Genomic DNA, 17,924 nt, shown 5'->3' on the forward strand with positions numbered 1-17,924 from the left:
TATCGGCTTGCTGCTTCATTCGATTTTGAGCTCGCTACAAGTTGAGGCGCAATTGTTGCAGAATGTCATCACGGGATAAGAGGTCTTCTTCGACGGCTTGAATAGTTGTGGCACCTCTCGTATAGGCTGGAATTGTAGGTGGAGAGCGACCATAAACTGCTTGAAAGGGCGTCATGCAAATGGATGAATGAAAACTGGTGTTGTAATGATATTCAGCCCAAGACAGGAACCGGCTCCACTTCTTAGGATTCTCTGCAGTAAAAGCGCGGAGGTATTTCTCTAAATAGCGATTAGTGACCTCTGTTTGGCCGTCCGTTTGTGGGTGGTAGGCCGAGCTCATCTTAAGCTTAGTACCCATCAATTCAAACAGCTTCTGCCAAAAAGCAATAGTAAAAACTGGATCACGGTCGGAAACAATGGTGCGAGGAAGGCCATGTAAACGTATCACCATATTCGTGAACAACTCTACCACTTTCGTTGCTGTATAGTGGTTGGGTAAAGCACCGAAATGAGCATATTTGGTTAAGCGATCAATAACCACTAATATGTTTGTTGCTCCGTTGGAATTGGGCAAGCCGACTATGAAATCCATCGCCAAATCTTCCCAAATCCGTTCAGGGAGCTCTAGGGGCTGTAGTAGTCCATATGGAGCCGCAGAAGAATACTTGACTGTCTGACATACAAAACAGGCCTGCACAAATTGACGAACCTCCGTCCTCATGCCTTCCTAAAAAAATTTGCGCCCAAACGTCTATAAGTCTTCTCGACCCCTGCGTGTCCGCCACTCAACGAAGCATGAAACTCCTGTAATAATTGGGATTTCAAGCTGGAATGAGTGCTGATAAAAAACCTGTGTCTGAAATACACAATGCCATCTCGAACTGTGTAAGCTCCGTGCGCCAATTCTCCTTTCTGCCATTGCTCGTGCAACCTGCGTAAATCTGGACAAGTAATGTTTTCCTGTCTCAAAACATCCAGAAAATCAAAACAGCCCTTACTGACAGCCATAAACATCACTGGAGGTGTCTCTGCTTGTTGTCTCGATAAAGCATCGGCAACGGCATTGGTGCGACCCGGTTTGTACTCAATAGAAAAATGAAAGCCCAGCAATTTGCATAAAAAGTGTTGCTGTTCGGGGGTCTGAATGACTTGAGTGAGCAGCTCCTTCAAGCTTTTATGATCTGTGTGAATGGTGAAGTGTCTGCCCAATTGGTACTACCTCCATTTGGTCACCACTTCGACGATGGCTCCCATTTCTCTACTATACGCTGATGCTCCTGCAAAACGGGGACCCAACTTCTTACTGAAATAGGCAACAGGATGTCCTTCCTGCATTAACACTCCTCCAATACCCACGCTAGAGGCGTCTGTCTCAATAACAAATTCCTTCGAAAAGTCAGGCAACCGCAAGACCGGTGTATTGGTCATCTCAGTTTTAAGGGTTGCAAACGCCGTAGCTGCTGCTGGAGTCCACATAAAATAGTCTTTCTTGAGCATATCAGTGAGGGGGGCAGCGATAGTGGTGTAGTGGGCGACGAATCTGCGGTAGTATCCTGTTAATCCCAAAAAACCACGTAATTGCTTAATAGTTTTTGGAATCGGCCAATCAACCATGGCTGAGATCTTGGCTGGGTCGGTGCACACCCCTTGAGCGGATACTAAGTGTCCCAAATAATCAATGGTCGTCTGAAAGAATTTGCACTTACTGCCTTTGACGAAAAACTGGTGCTCTTGCAGTAGGGACAGAACCACTCGGAGATGGTCAACATGCTCCTGAACAGAATTACTGTAAATGAGAATGTCGTAAAAAAAAACGATGACAAAGTGCCGCAAGTGTGGACGAAATAACTGGTTCATCGCTGCCTGAAATGTTGAGGGAGCATTAGTGAGACCAAAGGGCATGACAATGAATTCGTAGTGGCCTTCGTGGGTGCGAAAAGCGGTTTTGTGGATGTCACTGCGGTTCATACGAATCTGATGGTAGCCCGCTCTATGGTCCAATTTTGAAAAAATGACCGCCGCACCTAGTTTGTCAAGTAGTTCATCGATGGTCGGAATGGGGAATCGATCTTTGACAGTGATTTCATTAAGTGCACGGTAGTCAATGCAAAACCTCCAAGAGCCATCTTTCTTTTTAACCAATAATACGGACTGGTACTGGATCTGATAAATCCCAGCTCACTCATCTCTTGGACAAGTTTCTCAATAATGTCTTTCTGAAAATAAGGGTACCTGTATGGACGATCATTTACTGGTTTGGACCCAGGCTGTAAAAAAATACGATGATCCACCCCGCGGTATGGCGGAAGTTGCTTGGGTGCAGCGAAGACTGCAGCAAAATCGCGAAGTAAGCCTTTACCTTGCGTAGGAAAATGGGTTTCTAATGCTTCCAGCTCCTCTGTGTTGTCAATCACTGGGTTAGGAAGCGGGGCCACCTTGTAGACATCCTGAACTTCGCCATCTCATAACAATGCATGAAATTGGGTATAGGAAAGTCGCTGTGGATACGTGTCTGTCAACCCAACCAACTTCACCGTCTTCCTCTGCCAAGAGAATTCCATAGTCAAAGCCTTGTGGTCGTGTATACACGGCCCGAGTGTTTGTAACCACTGCATCCCCAAAACCACATCTAATCCACAAATCGGCAACACGAACAGGTCAACAGCAAAACAATGGCCCTGGAGACTCAACTCAGCTCCCTTACAAACTTTAGAGCACATCAAAAAATTTCCATTACCCATATAAACCCGAAAGTGTTTTGTATCTTCGCACTGCAAACGCAACTTAGCTACCAATGCCTCCTGAATGAAGTTGTTGTTGCTTCCTGTGTCGATGAGAACCTCCAATGTTTCGAACCCATGATGAGCCATTATTCGAAAAATTTGTGGGTTAAGCAAATTCGACAGCGAATTGAGACTCACTTCTTCTTCTGTTACGTCCTCCATATCCTGTAATTCCGCCTCCAAATCAGTTTCACAGTCATCATCCTCTTGCCCGCACAATATCAGCATCATGTTCTTACATTTATGCCCAAAGTTGAACTTCTCATCGCAAGTAAAACAAAGACCGCAGTCTCAACGGTCCTTAATCTCGGTTGGGGATAGACGCTTAATGGGTAATTGAGGGGTCGATGGACCGCTGGTCTTGGAGGAAACTCCCCCAGGTGGAATCGGGTTAGTGTTCATAGTGGATGCGGCAACAGCCCCTGATTCCCGAGGAATAAATCCAGTCTGTGGTGTCCAAGAAGAACGGGTATAAGCCGAGCGTACCTTACCCGTGAGATCATCATGGCGATCTTCGAACAACTGAGCTTTCGCCATCGCATCCGCCAGGTCGATGGGTTTAGCCATCAATAGTTCTCGTCGAATCTCCAATTTGAGCCCCCAAATGAAAAAATTCAAGAACATCGAGTCCTGCACTCCAGTAATCTGTGGCATGAGAGATTCAAATTCAGCTCTGTAATCCGCAACTCGTCCGGTCTGGGTCAACTTGGAAATACGGCCTAACGGATCATCATAAATGGACGTACCAAAACGCAGCTGTAATGCTCGAAGAAAAGCGTACCAGTCGGTGAACGATCCTCCTTTCTCCATCCACTGAAACCAAGCAGATGGTGCTCCGTCTAAATGAAATGGGACCATCGCCAGTCGTAGCTCCGGTGTCACTCGATGTAGATCAAAAAGCTTGTTGATCTTATAGATCCAATCATCCACTGCAGTACCATCGAATCGAGGAATTTTGACCCTCATAGTTTTGAGAATCGTATTGACATCGCGAACATCTGATTCCAACTCTGAACGGCGTCCACCACCCCACTCCGTACTACCCTCGCGGCCAGTAGCTGGCGATGAAGACTGAGACAGATAAGTGAATTTTTCTTCAGTTTTTGCAGTGTGTTGTTCGAGCATGAGCTTGAAATTCTCCAGTTGAGATTCTGCACGTTGCTCCCATTTGAGATCTAATGCCTGCAGAAGACTGCAATTTCGTTGTTCTTCATGGTGAGTGAACTCAATGAAAGCACCAGTGATACAAGGCTCTCTTCGAGACAGAGCAAATCTCCCACAGCAATATGCTATTTCATTAATCATCATGAGAAAAAACATTCGTCCTTTACTTTTTTCAATTTATACTTCTTATTACAAATTCTCTCTCTATAACCGAATGGCTACATCTCTCTCTCTCCTTTCAACGATCCAACAACATCAGGTAGTCTCTCATCCATTTCGGCTTCCCGCGAACTCGTTTCTTGCTGGTCTCTCCCTGTTCGGCTCCTGCTTCAGCTTTGTCAACTTCCTGCGTGAGCTGGGCTTCCTCCATCTCCTGGGTCGTGGCCCAACTATACTTCGGGTCCACTTCAATTGGGCTTGTTAGCTGGATTGGTGTATCAGATGACGATGTTGGAAGTTTAGGCCAAGGTTACAATTAATGTGGTATTAACTGGATTTTCTACCATCCCGTTCTAGCTCACCATGTCGTGATGAAGGTAGTCGGCCCTATTAACAGTGTTACCCTCCAACAATGTAAAGATTCACTGGTACCCCAATATGACTATAGTTTCGCACTAGATACCATTTTATGGATAACACATTTAGTTTAAGGAATGGGAAGCTCATCAAATATGGTACCAATATTTGAGTTGAGTCCCATCGCTCTCCAAATAATCTATTCCCTATCTAAATCTTTAAAATATACGAGTCTACGTTAGATGACAACCCTGTTAATGAATCGTTGCCCCCATTGTACCTCCTGGCATAATTGTGATAGACTCTTTCTCTAGTTTGAAGGGTAGGGCTACAAACTTATTGGTATGTTTTCCATATTTTAAGTTATTTCTTTATAACATTTTTCTTATTCTGTGCAAAAGAAGATATGTTCAATTTGAAAGGCACAATTACCATCTCCGGCCCCACCATCAAAAGACAGAGGATCCCCAAGAAGACTTTCAGCTCTAGACTTGGAGGCACATAAGCAGGGAACCAGGGTGCGGTCATCACTAGCTCATTCGTGTGAATGAAAGGCAAGGTGATTACTCTCGATGTCCAAACCCCTTAACACACAAAGAAAAGGTCCTCTCATTAATACTTATCTCACTCTGCCTCCAGTTCCTCGAGCTATCCTCGTCCTATCCAAGTTTCTAGATTATCATCAGGGCTCGACCTGAGTACTTGTAAATAATGTCCAGAGACACATTGAGAAACTAGCTAAAAGGGAGCTCAATATACTCGAGGAAGCTCATCCCACAGATATTTACAACCATGCATTCAAGATGAACTTGACTATAGGTATCCTTCGTATGTCAATGTGCAGTCATCACCAGCTTGTAAGGTGGAAATAAAGGATGGTCCTCTCGTCAATACTTATCCCACACCACCTCTATTTCGTTGAGTTATCCTCGATTTATCCAAGTTTCCCGATTAAGATTAGTGCCCGCTTTGAATACTTGTAAATAATTTCCATGGACACATTGAGCCACTAACTGAAAGGGAACTCTATAGACTCGAGGAAGCTCATCCCACAAATATTTACAACCAGACATTCAATGTGAACTTGACTGTAAGTATCATTCGTATGTCAGTTGTTTTATTTTTTTATATCCCACTGTTCTCTAGTAATTTAATTTTTCCTTTATAGTCTTTCATGCCTTAGATCAGGGCCAAAGATAAAATGTGAGCTCAGTAGATGGACGCTGAACACAAAATAGTTCAACTTGAGGTAGACCTGAAGAGAGCCATTGAGGTGCTCGACATGACTTTAGAGAATGAGAAGAGAGTGTGCTCTTGAAATTTTTAATGCTCCGGACGCTTTCAACACTAAACTGAGGTAGAATCCTTCAAAAAGTCACATGAGGCAGAGGTTGAGTCCCTCAGGAAGTCAAATGAGGCTGAGGTGGAAAAATCGGTTGAAAAAGTATTCTACCACGTCTGTTCCTTCAACAAAGAATTTGGTAATTCTTTCCTCAGAGATGAGATTTTTATCCCTTATATGGCCAAGTTCAAAGAGTGTTTTGCTGAGGTGTTCCTGGAGACCATTGAGAATGGAGTTTCTAAGGAGTGTGGGGTGGACGAGGTTTCATCCAAGAAGGCCTAATCCAGAATTGATGTCATGGTTTTTTATTTTTTATTTTACATATATTTATTATGGGGCCAAGACAATTACTTTTACTTTTAACATGTCCATGGAGGTCAAGACAACGGAGGTTTTAATCCTCCTTTATTTTGTTTATTTTAGCTCCTGTTATACAAGTTTCAATTTAGCTCGTCCCATATACTAACTTGTGTTAGCTCGAATTATGACAAACTTCTAACATCCCTTAAAAAACTTTATTCGCTATTTTGAGATGTTAATAGTCGTTGGTATTTAGGTTTATGTAATTTTCTTTAAGCTTTCTTTTTATATTCAGGTTTGAACTTTAATTTGCTCTAAATATCGTGGGAACTAAGTATCATTTGATTTTTTTTTTATTTTCCTTGCGTTTTATCAGTTTAGTTTAATTAGTTATAAATGGTATAGTGGGCTATCCCCATATTTCCCCTCAAGCGATGAAATACTTAAGAATATTCTAGATCAATTATTTTAGGTTTGAACAAAATATATTTAGATAAAATGATTCCATGTTTAAACTACATGGAAATCCTGAACCATTTAATTAAATTAAAATACAAATAAGTTAGCTTTAATATAATAGCCTTACTTGCTTATATAAATGAAATATAATTACTAATAATACTTCCTAAGGTTTTGAGCCTTCAACATATGTTGCACATTTTCCCTATTCAAATGGGCTAGTTTAAATACGCCATCACTATACACTTCTACAATTTGGTAAGGTCCTTCCTAGTTCGACCCTAACATTCCAGCAGTTGAGTCTTTGGTCACTATGAACACCCACCTTGAGACTACACCTCACAACATGAATTGAATTTCCTTAACCATAGAATTGAAATATGTGGTTATTCACAACTAGTAGGAAGCTAATCAGAACTGGGACACCTCTCCTTTTTCTTCCAATAGGGCCAATTACTCAACAAGCAAATCATGATTTTGTTTTCGGTCATAAAAAATCAAGCAATGTGAGGCCACATTAATTTCGACTAGGATCATAGCTTCTCTTCCAATGTGAGAAAGGAGTATGTCTAGTCGAGGTCTGTGGGTTGTCATATAAGCCCATAAAACTTGTTGTAGTTTATCTGAAAATCGCCCCTTTGCCTCTTTGAGTCTCTTTTCTAGGGAAGTTTTAATGTTCTTTTAATAGCCTCAATCTGCTCGTTCGTCTGAGAATATGCCATCAAAGAGGAGCTTTTGGTAATACCATGTTTTTTACAAATCTTGTGAAGAGCTTGCTACCAATTTGTGTGCCATTATTCGATACAATCTTCTTCAAGATACTATATCGACATATAATGTTCTTAACCACGAAGTTTAATACCTTCTTTGAGTTTATGGTAGCTAATGGTTCTGCTTCTGCCCATTTCATGAAATAATCAATGGCCACCATAACATATTTACACCTCCTTTCCTTGTAGAAAAATTCATCATCAGGTCTATTCCCCAAATTACGAATGGTGATGTCATCAATGTTAGCTTGACGTTAAAGATCACATCTTTGCACATAAGAGCTCGTGTCTTCCTTCATAGTGGGTCGAAAGTATCCTTGCTGCAAATTATCTTGGCTAAATTGTTTCCCCCAACATGATTACAACAAAATCCCTCATGTACTACTTTAAGGAAGACTATGGATTCCATTAGTGTAACAAATCAGAGCAAAGGCAAGGACTGCATCCATCTATACAGAGTTCTCTTTTCCATTATATATCTCAGAGCTTGATAAAGCATCTTTCTGGCCTCTTTAAAATCGTCAGTAAGTTATCTCAAGCTTAGGTAATCGATAATTAGTGTCATTCTCGGCTCAAAATTTATCATTATCATCTCTTCACACACCTCTTTAATGCTTTGTTGTTGGATAAATTTAACAGGAACTACATTCAACATGTTCTCTTGTAACGCCCTAAATATTCTATCTTTTTAAAAATACATAATTTGACCTAAATTACAATAAAATGTCAGTTTTGCCAATATTACCTTAATAATAAATCCGGCAGAAAAAAATGTTGCATTAAGGTTCAAGTTGTTGACCATGATTTTTGGCCAACGACGAGTAGACGTCAAAACTACAATGAACCTTCAAGAGAAAGATACGACACAGACAATTTTATAGTGGTTCAGCCCCAATTTATTGGTAATAGCCTAATCCACTTGGAGTTGTGATATATATCCTACACTTAAGATCAGATGAACTTGAGCCAACTGAGTTTCTTAAGTGTAAGTAGAAAAATACATAGTTTCTCTCTCTAAACTCTCTTAGAAAATGCCCCAAGAATACCCCAAGTAACAGTCCCAAAGTCCCCATTTTGGTCAACGATGAGTAGACGTCAAAACTACAATGAACCTTCAAGAGAAAAATACGACACAAATAATTTTATAGTGGTCCAGCCCCAATTTATTGGCAATAGCCTAATCCACTTGGAGTTGTGATATATATCCTACACTTAAGATCAGATGAACTTGAGCCAACTGAGTTTCTTAAGTGTAAGTAGAAAAATACATAGTTTCTCTCACTAAACTCTCTTAGAAAATGCCCCAAGAATACCCCAAGTAACAGTCACAAAGTCCCCAAACTAGAGAGTTTTTCTCAGTCTAAAAATATCAAATCCCCCTAAATGATGCCATGAGCCATTTATTTATAGGCTCATGGATCGTACATAAATATCTCCCTTTTACCGAGTCATTTGTTCTTCCAACAGAATTTAATTAATAAAATATAAATAAATCTAATATTACAACAATATGGATATTATTCGAGGATATCTGAGAGATTCCCACGGCAGTTGAGAATGATTCGGGTTGAAGCTGTTACTGAGGACATAGGCAAACACCTCTCGTCGGCAAAGCACACCTCTAGCACACTTCTGGTCTAACATGACACATCTCTGGTCTAGCATAACATATTTCTGGTCTAGCAAAACGGACTGACTAGTCGGCCAAGCACCTGACTGGTCGGACAAGCATATGACTGGTCAGACAAACACCTGACTGGTCGGTCATGACACCTGACTTGTCGGATAAGCACCTGACCGGTCGGAAAACACCTGACTGGTCAGTCATGACACCTGACTGGTCAGTCAAAAATCCTTATCGGTCTGACAGAAACTCTACCAGGTCGGTCAGATCACTTTATCACAACTCCGAAAAGCCAATATATTTATTGACTATTAATGTGTCATTTACGGACCATGTATTGCCACTTGTCACTTCTAATTGCCACGTCATCGAACTCCAATTTTTGGGGATAACACAAGTAAAACATTTAATGCAACATAATACGTGACTTTAAAATCCTAATTACATTTCTAAGATGACATTGGACTTATTTAAAATGCTTTGAAAGATGAAATAAACTTGTGGTGTTCTTGATCGATTTCTGGTTCATATGGCCACAAAAGTATACACACTTCATCTGGATGAGCTTCAACTTGTCGCACTCATATGTATGCATTTAACTAATACCTGCAACTGTAAGAAAATAAGGGGAGTGGACTTGAGAACTAAGTAAGAAAGTACATTCATTCCATTGAAAAACACAGTAAAGACAAGTTTTTCTACTACAAACAATGTCGAAACATTACCAATGCATTTTCATCATCACCACGCACATATACTTGCATCTTTATAAATCAATCTTTTAATAATACAATAACATAACATCTACTAATCGCAACCTCTTCAACAACCACATTGCATGACATATCATTACTAAGCATGGTAAAACGTCACCATAGTCAGAGTATACATATATCAAATATCACAAATATAATCTTACCATCCATACACTAAGTCATAAAACATTAAATGCAATAAGTAATTATGGAATAGAAGTTGAATGAAGAAATTGTCCTCCTGGGACTACATTTGTAAATTTGTAGGGCACATCTGCCAAATATTTATATATGGTAACTCATCTAACCAAATACTTGTGTCTGCAATCAATATCATAACATACATGTCACACAATCATGAAAATCTAGCTAACTTCCTTAGCTTGAGTCCTTGCAAGTATAGAGCGGAACTACTTCACAATAATTCCTAAAGTCAAAGTAGTATATTTTACTTTAATTCACAATACTCACAATCGTTAGAAAAGAAAAAATAACATAAAACCTAGACTTAGGTCAATCTAGCTTTACTTATACCATTACTTGAGTTCCAAGTTACATTTGCATGGGCCATGCATTACACGTATGACACACTATCACCTTAGGCCGAATATTTCTTCATAAGCTCCCAAAATCATTCCTTTGATTAAAAAAAAGATATCACGATCATCAACTTAACATTGTTCAAACATCATAATTCATAAAATTACTTATTGTATTTAGAATACATTCCAAACTCTAGTTCTAGTCATTGGCTGAAACCCCAGCTAGCATATATCTCTAACTATTTTTCCACCTTTATTCAAGGGTTATAGTCCATTACCCAATCCGGTCTCTTCTAAGCATGCATGCAAATATTAGATCCTATAGAATAATCCCAAACCCTCATTTTATTTAAAGTGGTCGAGACCCCCTATTGTTATTCTCCAAAATAATTATCAAAATTATTTCATCATACGAATATCACCCTAACCTGTTTCCAATAATCAAAATCACCAAGAACGATCATAAAATCATCAAAAAGTACCTTGCTTGGGAATGACCAAAACCCTAACGCCTTCTCTCGCTCTTGGGTATGCTTCAATTCCCTTCCAAAAAAACCACCATATTTTCTTATTAGGTACACACACATAGATGGGAATAACTAAACCAAACCATACTTCTTACATTAGTTATGAACTATTGAGGAATAGATAAACAAAGTAAAGTGATTACTTACCTTAATCCTAGCTTCCCCTTCCTCCCTTTCTCTTATTTTCCTTCTTCCATCTCTTTCTTTTCTATTCTCTTCAATGAATGAAAGAAAATGAAAACCCCCTCCTCCCCTTTTATAAGCTCTTGGCCAAAAACTATAGAAAGGAAGATAGAAAGAGGGTGTTTGGCTCCTTAACTAAAAAACAATTTTTTGTTTTTAAAACCTAAAAATTGTTTTCTGAAAACAAGTAGGGTTGTTTGATATTTTTTTCAGAAAATAATTTTTAAGAACAAAACTACAAAAAATAGAAAATTTTGAGAACAACAAAAACTTGTTTTTAGTTGTTCTCAAAAAAAAATTTGTCAATTTTTTTTCTCACATAACCTTTTTAATTATTATTATGTCACATTACTTTCTCTCTCATTAATTTATCTCTCATCACTTTTGATATCCTCATTTTCTCTCTCCTGATTTTTTCTATCTCACCATTTTCTCTCTCATTTTTTTTCTTGCATCAATTTCTCTCTTCTCAATTTTTCTTCCTCAAAATTTCTCTCCTTATTTTTCATCATTTTCTCTTTCACATTACTTTATCTCATTATTTATTACAAACTTTTAAAAGATTTTTTTCTTTGTAAATATATTTATTAATTTTTTATTGAAGATTTTTTTTTAAAAGAAATTAATTTTAGTAAACATTAACCAAACACCTGTTGTTTTTTTAAAACTACAAAAATAGTTTTATGTTCTCATTTCTGAAAACACAATTTTGAAAATAAAAAACAGAAAACAATGCCAAGCACGCCCAAAGTTTCCCAATTTCCTTTATTTCCATATTTCTTATATTATAAAAATAGACTGGGAAATCTTCTCAAAATGGAAACAATTCCCTCTTCTTTCTCTTCTCTCCCATACGTCAACTACTCTGCTTTTCTTCTTTATTATCATATCCTAATTTATCAATAAACCAAACCAAATCAAATCCTTGAAAATATTATTGGAATACTCTAGAAGTTCTTTCCTTATCTCTCAAAAAAATTGAATGTTTTCCAGTTTTAGAAAATTGTGTGTTTGGACATAATTTGAGAGATAAGGAAAGAACTTCTAGAGTATTCCAAAAATATTTTCAAGAATTTGATTTGGCTTGGTTTATTGTTAAATTAGGAAATAAAAACAATGAAGAAGTTTTGTGATGCCTTAGGTTTTTGTAGTACTTATCAAAGAGGTTGATCAATTAGGATGTGTATGGGATGGGCTTGAACATAAGGTCAAAGCTTCTGAGAAGACAACACCGAACAAAACGTGACCTTTTCCATCAACAGGTATCTTGATTCAACTCCTATTAGTCTTTTGCTCGTATGGTATACTGGTTTATGAGTTCGATCTTCCTCTCTTACCAAGGTCGTGCTTACAACATGGTCAGTCACGACTAAGTATACATACAAGACCTCGCCATCTATTGGCTTTGATAATAATAAAGGGTCAGACATATTCTATTTCAGTGCTTGAAAGGCTTGCTCGCACTCGTTCGTCCGTTCAACTCGCTTATTTCCCTTTAGGAGATCAAAGAAATGAAGGCATTTTTCTGTTGACTTGGAGCTAAACCTATTTAAGGTAGCGATTCTACGTATCAAACTCTGCACATCTTTGTCTTTTCTTAGGGTAGGCATGCCGAGTTGAGCTTTGATTTTTTCCTAGTTCCCCTCTATTCTTCTTGATTTCATGATGAACACCAACAATTTCTTTGATGATACTCCAAATGTACTTTTTTTGGGATTAAGCTTCATGTTATGGTGCCTTAGCACTGTGAAACATTCTCATAGATTGAAAAACATGTTTACTAATTGTTTTAGACTTAACTAACATGTCATCGACATAAACCTCACTGTTTCTCCCAATCTGGTTAGTGAACATCTCATTTACTAGGCATTGATAACTAGCTCCTGCATTCTTCACGCTACATGGCATGACATTGTAGCAATATATATATATATAGTGGTTGGTCTTGAAACTTTATGTTCCTGGTCAGTGACATTCATTTGATATGGTTATATCCAGGAAAATCATTGATAAATTACATTAATTGATGTTCGGATGTGGCATCAATATGTTGATCCATCCGGGGTAAAGGGAAGAAATCCTTTGGACAAGCCTTATTTTGGTTAGAGAAATTGATGCACGTCCTCTATCTTTTGTTAGGCTTAGGAACCAGTTATGGATTAGAAATCCAGGTAGGGTTATTTTGCTTTGCATATAAATTTGAAGGCTAACAAAATGTCTACTTCTTCGTCAAGAGCTATAGCTCGATCTTTCCCTAATAATCTTATTTTGTGTTGATTCGCCAGTACATTCTCATCAATATTGAGTTTGTACACTATCACAATCAGGCTAATTCCCATCATGATAGAGTGAGATCATGCAATGATATCCATATTCTCTAAAAAAAATAGAACTAGACAATCCTTGACTTCTTTGATGAAACTCTTGCTTATTTTCACTATTCTTGAGGATTCTTTTTCATCGAGTGTGATCTCGTCTAGTTCTTCTGTTACTTTTAACTCAGATTGACCTTCCCCCAATCGGGGATCTAACTCTTCTTACTAAACAACCTTGATCTTTATGAGTCCTAGCTTAGGAACTTCCTTGAGGGTTACCATCACTTGTTATCTTGATTATCCTTTTCCTCGCATAGAGACACCGTAGCATTTGCAAGTTGTTAATTAATCTACCCTAATGATGAAAACTCTTTTTGGCGTGAGGAATTTTATAAAGAGGTAGTAAACTGATGTTACAACTTCCAACCCTATCAATGTCAATCACCTAATTATAGCATTATACAATGAGGGGAAGTTGGCCACCACAAATTCAAATATTTTTTTGGTTGATCTTGCATCTTCTCTAGCCGCAACTGCAAGCTCGATTATCCCCACGACTACCATTTCTTGTCCTAATAATCAATAGAGGGTGATAGAGCAGGCCTTCAAATGTTGATCTGAAAGGCCCATCTTTTCCAAGGTAGACTGGTACAAAATTTTTACTGAGCTCCCATTGTCAACCAACACACAACGAACCCTTCGAGCCAATTGGAGAATAATCACTAAAGGGTCATTATAGGGGAACTAAACATGATTCATATCTTTCTCAGTAAATATTATGGGCTGCTTTTCAACCCATTGTTGTTTTGGAGCCATTTGTTCAGGAATGAACAGAGTATCGTCATGAGTTTTTAACTCCTTAATGTACCTTTTATGTCCCCCTTTAATTGCTCCATCTATATGAGGACTGCCCGAAATAGTCATAATGTTCGGTCCAATAAGGGGAGGATGCTAGTTATTGTTATTAGCGAGTTGTGGTGCTGGGGCACCTGTTGGAGGTTCTAATTAGCAGGCTTTGGAGCCGCCGATTGATTATTTAGAGATAGGTTGGGCTGTTGATTAGGCGCAACTCAATTTCTGGTATAATGATCTAACGAACTTCCCTTGATTAAGGTCTCGACCTCATCCTTCTACTGGAAGTAATGATCTGTTGAATGTCCAATATCATTGTGAAAGCGACAGAATTTCATCGAATCATTTTTAGATCGCTGATTCTTCATGGGCTCAGGCTTTTTCCATGGGGAATGAGAGGCGTTGGCCAGATAAATATTTTCCCAAGTTATCATCAGCTTGGTGTAAACAATATAGATGAAGACATATGTTGGGAATTGTGCCCTCAAAGCATATGTAGTAGACATTGTTTTATGAAATAAATAAATAAATTGAATTTGTTATGCATATATTTTATGGACTATATTATTCTGTGATAATATTATGTAAATATCAGAAAAATTCCTAAGTTCATATATGTGATCTCAAACACGTATTGGTATGGGAGGATTATGTTTAAGATAAATGAACTTGAATAGTTCGCAGTAAAATAAAGTTATGGAATCTTTAGATTAATTACTGCAAGTATGATCCACTAGTATTATGAATACATGTGATCTAAATCCGGATCACTAGTGTGGTAGGACACTTTAGTGGAGGTGCTTTATATATTAAAGAATATATAGAACTGGACCAGATATATTTATTAATACTTAGTTAAATATCGTTTCGAGGTATTAATTAAATATATCAACTGATGATCATATACAAATGGATCTTAATCTTGAAGTTACTATGAACTCTTGTTTATGTTATATGAGTTCTTTGATTCACTCGTTAAAGCCTGTTAGAATGATCAGGCTAGAAACTTTTGTTTTGGGAACTCATTAATGTAAATACCTGGGAACATAGTATACAGATATGGAATCTATACCTTCTCGCAAGAGATTGAATAATGGTTCTCTTAAGGGTTGACTTTTGGGACTGAAAGGTTATTGAGCTCAAATTCATAATTTAGTTATGAATTAACTTTCACTAGTAAAGTCAATGATACTTAAGGAAACAAGAGATAATTAAAATGGTAAAGCGGTAATTTTATTCCCGATTAATTATGAACCATTATTAGAGGGTCAATTTGTATGCAATGATTATATCAATGGACGCTTTATAATTATAAAGCACTCAGTAAATGAAATGTCTATAATAACAAGAGGCAGTCTCATATTTATAGTGGAATAATCATGAGATTAATAAATTAAGATTATTTAATTAAAGAGTTTAATTAATAATCTCAAATTTATTGGAGCTTGGAATTATAGGTGCATAGATCCTTATAGCGGCTCTATCAACACTATTAAAGGAAAGAGTTGATATGAAGGGAAAAATAGTTTATTAAATCTTTTAATTCATTCGTTAAGGTCTCTTCAAAGAATGAGGCTAATGACTTTTGTTTTGGAGATCTAATATCATGGATGGCTGGGAACATGTATAAACAATACGGAATCTAATCTTTCCTAACGGATCGTATATTAGTTCCCTTAAGGGTTAATTCTGGAACTGAATGATTTTGAGCTCAAATCTTTAATTAGATTATAGATTACTTATTCACTAGTGAATTAATGGTACTTAAGGAATAAGAAGTACATTAGAAAGGTTAAATGGTAATTCTCCCATTCTAATTTATGAACTAATTAATTAGAGGGTTGAACTATTGTAAGATGGTTATATCAATGGACGACTTAAGAAAAAGATTTCTGTAAAAGTATATCTATAACATAAAGAGTGCAATTCTGAATTTATAGTGGAGTAATATTAGAATTAATAAATTAACTATTATAATAAAAGAGTTTAATTATTTAGTTTCAATTTATTGGAGCTGAATGTTATAGGTCCATGGTCCCCGAAATGGCTCAAACAATCACTGTCAAAGGCAAATACAAAAAATGGGCAAAAAGGACTTATGTGATAAGTAAAATATTTTTCTATGTATCAAACATAATTATTGTTTAATTATGTGTAATTAATTAATTAATTATTTGATTTAACAAAAATATAATTGTTATCCCCGAAAATTGGAGATCGATGATGTGGCAATAGAGGTGACAAGTGGCAGTGCATGGTCAATAAAAGACACATTAATAGTCAATAAATATATTGGCTCCTCAGAGTTGTGATAAAATTTTGACTGGCTTGAAAAGTGTCATGACCGACCAGGTATGACCTTATCCGACCAGTAGTGACATTACTGCCCAGGAGTGACTTTGCTGCCTAGAAATGTCATGCTAGACCAGTGTGCCATGTTAGACCAGAGATATGGCATGCTAGACTAGAGTTCCATGTTAGACCAGAGACATGGCATGCTAGACCAGAGTGTTATGTTAGACGAGAGACATGGGATGCTAGACCAGAGTGTCATGTTAGACCAGAGGAGTGCGTGTCCTACTAGCCAAGTGCACGACTGTCCAGTAGAGGTATGGCCGACCAGAAGGTGACATTCATCAACCAGGTAGAACAGACTACGTCAAGATTCCCAGAAACAGCTTCAACAAGAATTGGTCTTGGCATACGCGGGAATCTCTCATTCTTCCCACAAAAATTGGGTGTTCTGTTACATTTTGAATATTTTTGTAATTTAAATATAATAAATATAATGAAATATCCTGATTCTAGGGGAGAGCAGATATATGATCCTAAGCCTATAAATATATGGCTTATGGGATTAGAAAGGGGTCTTCTTTTTTGGAGACTTTTGGGAAATTTTGGGTTTGAGTTTTCTAGAGAGAGAAAGTGCTTGCATCTGAAAGAATTCTTGTATTCTTGTAATCTGTACTGAAGAAACTCAGTTGGCTCAGTTCATCTGATCTTGAGTACAGATCTATAATCACAACTCTAAGTGGATTAGGCTATTACCAACATATTGGGGCTGAACCACTATAAAAATTGCGTGTGTTATTTACTTTCTTTTCAAAACCGTCTGTGCCGTTTTATTTCTCTTGAAGGTTTTATCATTTTTGACGTTTTCACGTCGTTGGCCAAAAACGCGGTCAACAATAATTAATTTTGAATTAATTTATTTTTGGGAGTTTTGGTATTTAAATAATAATAAAAATTTGGAAAAATCACATGCCTGCACAGGCATGTGGTTCACGTGTGGCACAGTGCACAGGCACTATGCTACACGCATAAGAGATGGACTTAGTCTCTTGATTCCACAATTTTAGTTATTTAAATATTAAATAAATAATGAGATATTTTAATATGATTAAAATATTATTATTTAAACAAAAATCTGATAACTGATCAGTTATTTTGAATTTGTTTAAAATAACAAATATTTTAAAATATTGGATATTATTAAATATTGGATATCAGTTTTCACAGAACGTAATTTTTCAGGAATAGAAAAATATCTAGGATTCTCTCAGAGAAAAGAGAACAGTGACAAAAACAAAGGTTATTGTTGTTTACAAAACCTAGGTCCAAAACTTTATCAGATCTCATGTGTTGAGAACATCTGATAAATAGTTTATTGCATATTATTTGTATAGCGAGCCCACACTCGTTCTTTGTGTGACTGAGAACATTTTGGAAGATCTTGGTGTGAGATCTCAAGGATTCAGCCATGCGAAAAGATAGCACCTAGGAAGGACCTGA

General features: G+C 37.4%; 1 long non-coding RNA gene across 1 annotated transcript; it reads left to right on the forward strand.

Moving 5' to 3' along the window:
* The first annotated feature begins 4,437 nt into the window (after positions 1 to 4,437).
* LOC133829300 (uncharacterized) lies at positions 4,438 to 6,625 on the forward strand. The gene is made up of 2 exons (XR_009891670.1): positions 4,438 to 5,553; positions 5,632 to 6,625. It is a non-coding gene; the product is annotated as an uncharacterized LOC133829300 (long non-coding RNA).
* The last annotated feature ends 11,299 nt before the right edge of the window (positions 6,626 to 17,924 follow it).

This window comes from Humulus lupulus, chromosome 4 (assembly GCF_963169125.1).
Source record: "Humulus lupulus chromosome 4, drHumLupu1.1, whole genome shotgun sequence".
In the NCBI taxonomy this organism is placed as follows: Eukaryota; Viridiplantae; Streptophyta; class Magnoliopsida; order Rosales; family Cannabaceae; genus Humulus; species Humulus lupulus.